The following is a 5,908-nucleotide window of genomic DNA, read 5'->3' as shown; positions in this document are numbered from 1 at the left end:
CGATGTTTTGGCCAATTACATTGTAGATAACACGTATTCTACCGCGAGACTTAGCGAGACTAAAGATGGCGAAAATGCAAACATGTAACATCGTCGTATGCTTGAGTATCACGAAGGAACATACCCCAACCCCCCTCAATGAAAAAAAAAAATCTCAACGGATTTGGCATAATATCGATTTTTGCTCAGAAAAAGCGGAAATCCACCGAAAAGCGGAAAACTCTCATCCCTGAGTTACAAAGAGAGGTGTTGAGTCCAAAATGTCCGAGTTTTTGTATTAGCTGCTGGGGAATGATTGTGTTGAATGCCGAACTGTAATCCAAGAACAGCATTCGCACCTAGGTGTTCTTTGAGTCCAGGTGAGGGAGGGCTGGGTGTACAGCAGTGGAGGTAGCATCCTCTATGGACCTGTATAAAGGTATTGTGTTTTAATTTAAAAAAAAAAGCCACAACAGTTAATCCAGGAGAAGGGAAGCGTTTCTCCACAGGACAGAGAGCCCTGATCCTTCACTCGGTTTTCTCACCAACACATTAAACAATGACATGAAATAAAACTTACCACTTGGTTCATGTAAAATATGGTGGCAGTTTTACTTAAATCACTACACACAATGAACATAATTCAAAGAAAACTGATGACAGCTCAACATTATTAGCTCTTTAAAATAAAAATACACCCAATAGCCAGCATTAACTACATAGATATTCTGGTCACAGACCACTCAAACAGTGATCTCTTCGGTTTTTCCACTGTATGAGGGAAATGCACCGTTCCCAGAAGTACTGCAATACCGGGTCAATGCGTGGAGTGGATGGAGCAAGTCCCTATTCCATCTCCCTGTCCCAAAAATCAATTTAATATATGGTCCCCAGGTAGGGGACATATCAGATATTAAACTAAGAACAGATAATACACTTCATCTTAGCCAAAAGGCCGAGAAACAATACTTTAGCTGATGAACGACGAGGGATATCCTTCACTACACAACACACAAGGACTGAAGATAATGCTTTATTCACTAAACCGTTAATAAAATATAAAAATCACATAATTACTATGTAAACAGCCCAAAGGAGATGCAATAAACACAAATTTACAGCTTTAAAATGCGCACACAAAGGAGGAAATGAGAATGAGTTCACAAACTGGCCAATCAGAAGGATACAATCTCATCTGTACTAAAAAATATTGTAGTCTTTTCTAAATAAGGTTTAGAAATTTTCAGGGCAGTGGCTAGACTTTGCTTGGAGCCGGTCTAGAATGGAGACGTAAGGCGCCTCCTTCCCACCACTAGCCTGGGTGGACACCTTGGGCAAGTGTTAGTACACCCTTAGCCTCCCTCGACCAGGGATACGGTTCCTATTGCCTTGTAGGCGACTAGGGATAGTCAAAGGCTAAGGGAGCAAACCCCTACAGAAAAACCTGGAGTGGAGCCCCGTGAGGCAGTCTGATGTTACTTCAGTTACTGGCAACTCCTGCAGTCGACCTGGTCCCCAACGTATTGGTTATGCCTTTCCTTTGGACCCTACCAGCAAGACCGAGAGGGGGATTCTGGGAGATGGGCAAACCAGTCTCTCCTCACACACAGCCCTGTCTAGCGCCTGGAGAGGCAACTTCAGTGTGTCGCTTGGCTCTGTCTGACACGAATCAAACCGAGGAGTGTGCAGTTACCGGTTAAAAGTCATGGCTAAATTGGCATATGGCCTGACGCCTGGGGCCACTCCTGACAGTGGGAGGGGCTGTTAGCCCCATTGGATAGCTACCGCCCACTTAAACTGGGCAGCCCCCAATCAAGAAAGTGCTTCCCGCCACCATCCGCCTGTTCTGCTGGGGTGAGCAGAACTGAAGCCTGGAAACAGACTGACAAGTGGACTGTGACTACTTCACCCAAGAAGAAAGGATCTACCAGGAAAAGGTCAACTCTCACCCTTGAGAGTTGGAATGTTCGAACGATGCTGACCGGCCTGACCAAGGACATACGAAACACTGATGGCCTGCACAAGACTGCCATAATTAGCAGAGAGCTAGAAAGGCTTAATGTCGACATTGCGGCGTTGCAGGAAACACGTCTTGCTAGCTCTGGCAGCCTCAAAGAACACATTCTTCTGACATGGTAAAGGCGAGGACGAACCTAGGGAACACGGTGTTGGTTTTGCTATAAGAAACAAACTTCTCCAGTTAGTGGAGCCTGGCTCAACCATATCAGAGCGCCTCATGCACATGAGACTTAACACCAATGAAGGCGTCACAAACCTGCTTTCTGCTTATGCCCCAACCTTGACCTCTACCTTGGATGACAAAGATGCTTTCTACAGCGAGCTCGATGAAACTATTAAACGCATCCCAAAGAATGAGGCCCTGTTTCTTCTAGGAGACTTTAATGCTAGAGACTTTAATGCTAGGATCAGGAGTCTTGGCCCATCTGCTTGGGCCATTTTGGTGTTGATAAGTGCAACAAAAATGGGCAGCGCCTGCTGGAACTTTGTTCTTACCATCATCTCTGTGTCACGAACACCTTCTTTGCTGTGAAGTTGTGACACAGGTTCTCATGGATGCACCCCAGATCCAAACATTGGCACCAGCTGGACCTTATTATCACACGACGGGATCATCTCAATAACATCCGCATTACAAGATCTTTTCACAGTGCCGATTGTGACACTGATCACTCCCTTGTCTGCTCAAAGGTCCAGTCGTGCCCAAAGAAACTTCACCGTGCTCGGAACCCTGCCAAATCTCGCATCAATATTGCTGCAACTGCAATCCCCGGGAAGGTCCTAGCCTTTCGAGAACTTCTCCAAACCAAGCTAGAAAATTACCATGCGCTCGGAATAGAGGACCACTGGCAGCATGTTAAAGACGCGACTCCCGATGCAGCAATGCAGGCTTTCGGCAAGAAGGAATCCAAAAGTCAAGACTGGTTCAGTGCAAACATCACGACTTTGCAACCTCTTATCGAAGCAAAGAGAGTTGCCCTGCAGAATTACCAACGAAACCCTACACCACAGTCCCTAGAAGAACTACGTGAGGCCAGAAGACGCGCAAAAGAAAAATGCAAGGAATGTGCTAACGACTATTGGACGAGTCTCTGTGCTAAGATCCAGGCTGCAGCTGACACCGGCAATGTCAAGGGTTTGTTCAACGGAATTAAGAAGGCCATTGGACCTACACAAGCGAAGTACGCCCCACTGAAGTCGTCAACTGGAGAGATTATAACTGAAAAGTCTAAACTGATGGAGTGCTGGGTTGAGCATTATAGCGAGCTCTATGGTGGCACCAGCTCCATTTCACCTTCTGCTCTCAACCAAATCGAAAGGCTCCCCACATTGTTCGAGTTAGATGTGATTCCCACCAATGAAGAGCTCTCCAAGGCTATCACAGAAATATCTTCCAGCAAGGCTCCTGGAATAGATGGCATCCCGGCTGAGATGATTAAAATGTGTAAAAAAAAAAAAAAGTTTTAAAAAGCACAGATGTTTAAAATGTGTAAAAAAGAAGTTTTAAAAAGCACAGATGTTTAAAATGTATAAAAAAGAAGTTTTAAAAAGCGCAGATGTTTAAAATGTGTAAAAAAGATGTTTTTAAAAAGCACAGATGTTAAAATGCGTAAAAAAAGGTTTTAAAAAAGCACAAATGTTTAAAATGTGTAAAAAAGATGTTTTAAAAAGCACAGATGTTTAAAATGTGTAAAAAAGAGGTTTTAAAAAGCACAGATGTTTAAAATGTGTAAAAAAAGGAGGTTTTAAAAAGCACAGATGTTTAAAATGTGTAAAAAAGAGGTTTTAAAAAGCACAGATGTTTAAAATGTGTAAAAAAGAGGTTTTAAAAAGCACAGATGTTTAAAATGTGTAAAAAAAGATGTTTTAAAAAGCACAGATGTCTAAAATGTGTAAAAAAAGATGTTTTAAAAAGCACAGATGTTTAAAATGTGTAAAACAAGATGTTTTAAAAAGCACAGATGTTTAAAATGTGTAAAAAAGAGGTTTTAAAAAGCACAGATGTTTAAAATGTGTAAAACAAGATGTTTTAAAAAGCACAGATGTTTAAAATGTGTAAAAAAGATGTTTTAAAAAAGCTCATCTGTTTAAAATGTGTAAAAGAAAAAAAAATAAAAATGTGTACAACAACCTCATCTCATCTCAAGCCACTTTATCCTGTTCTACAGGGTCACAGGCAAGCTGGATCCTATCCCAGCTGACTACGGGTGAAAGGCGGGGTACACCCTGGACAAGTCGCCAGGTCATCACAGGGCTGACACATAGACACAGACAACCATTCACACCTACGGTCAATTTAGAGTCACCAGTTAACCTAACCTGCATGTCTTTGGACTGTGGGGGAAACCGGAGCACCCGGAGGAAACCCACGCGGACAACATGCAAACTCCGTACAGAAAGGCCCTCGCCGGCCACAGAGCTCGAACCCGGACCTTCTTGCTGTGAGGGGACAGCGCTAACCACTACACCACCGTGCCGCCGTGTACAACAACCTTTTTTTTTAAATACGAATGGAACATTAAGTATAGCAACAACAAAAATTGTAGGGGGGGGGCGCTGTTGTTTATTTGCTCTCTGGGGGGGGGGGCTGACTCTCCCACACTTTGAAAACCCCTGGTCTAGAAGACCGAATACAAAACATGTCCTTTTCTGAAAGTAGTTGTTCTCCAGACCCCATCTTCAGGAGACAGTCCGTAAAGGCCGAGTGCAGAGCTAAATCCTCTGGAAATGCACAACTTCGTAGCGTCACATGACCTCCCATTCAAAATTCCAACCCGCTTGGACTATAATGTTGTTGCATGCAGTTTCCTTTTAATTTCGAACTAAACACTAGCCTGTTTCCATAAAATGCTACGAAGTTGTGCATTTCCAGAGGATTTAACTCTGCACTCGGCTTTTACGGACTGTCTCCTGAAGATGGGGTCTGGAGAACAACTACTTTCGGGAAGGGACATGTTTTGTATTCAGTCTTCTGTGGGTGGTAAAAGAGAGCAACTGGACTTGTTTGAAGACGTTTCACCTCTCATCCGAAAGTCTTCTTCAGTTCTGTCTGACTAGTAGGGAGTATCAGGTATTTATCCTCTCATGGATGAAAAGCTCATCTAGGTGTCGTTGAGTCATCCTGTTGGTGTGGGTCACTGGGGGCTGGTTGTGAACGGCCTCGAGAATCGTTAGGGTGATCAATGGATTGCCCGTTAAGGTGATCAATGGAATGCTGATTCTCTCTGTCCTCTTGTGAGTCACTGAAAACAGCTGGGTTTTGGTGTGCATTCAGTTGTCTGGGAAGTGTGCCAAGGACTGCCTTGCAGGTGGCTGATAAATGGTGTCTTAGGGCCTCTGCATGCTCTTGCGACAAGGCTTTCGCAGACAGCTTTTCGCAGATAGTTGTAATTTATCGTTGAGCGGGGAGTAATAGGCGTGTGGAATGTTATTCACCGCCACAACGCAAGGGGGCGCGAAGTCGCAAAATCACTAGGAGTAGTTGGTGGGTCTGGTTAGTGGAGTGTTTATCCTCCGGTTACTTATAATGACTAGAACTGGAGTCGTATAGATGTACGTACTTCCTCGATCAACCGCTCTTCGTGCTGCTCCATCTTCGCTCGTGTTTTTAAAAATGGCGGTCGTGAAAACAAACCAAACCAGGAAAGTAGGGAAGCGGAAGTGTGTGTACAGCGGATGTAGAGTGGACCAATCAGAGCCCTCTTGTCTGCGACACTGTCTGCGAGGCTTCTGCGGTGGTCACAATTTTTGGGAGGTGCGTGCAGAGCATCTGCGAAGGTGGGGGGGGGCTACGCAGACGCTATCTGCGACACCATCTGCGAGGACTGGGTTGTCAGCATAAATTGGCCTTTAGACCACCACCTCTGTTCAGTGATGGTCGTTCCAGGTTGACAAAAATGACTTCTTTAAC

General features: G+C 44.4%; 1 non-coding gene across 1 annotated transcript; it reads right to left on the bottom strand.

Annotated features, from left to right (window-relative positions):
• Positions 1-758: 758 nt before the first annotated feature.
• Positions 759-946, bottom strand: LOC132897322 (U2 spliceosomal RNA). Its single transcript, XR_009656302.1, has one exon. It is a non-coding gene; the product is annotated as a U2 spliceosomal RNA (small nuclear RNA).
• Between the last annotated feature and the right edge of the window lie 4,962 nt (positions 947-5,908).

This window comes from Neoarius graeffei, chromosome 1, assembly GCF_027579695.1.
Source record: "Neoarius graeffei isolate fNeoGra1 chromosome 1, fNeoGra1.pri, whole genome shotgun sequence".
Classification (NCBI taxonomy): Eukaryota; Metazoa; Chordata; class Actinopteri; order Siluriformes; family Ariidae; genus Neoarius; species Neoarius graeffei.
The sequence above is the reverse complement of the archived record's forward strand: the minus strand, read 5'-3'. Positions and strand labels throughout refer to the sequence as shown.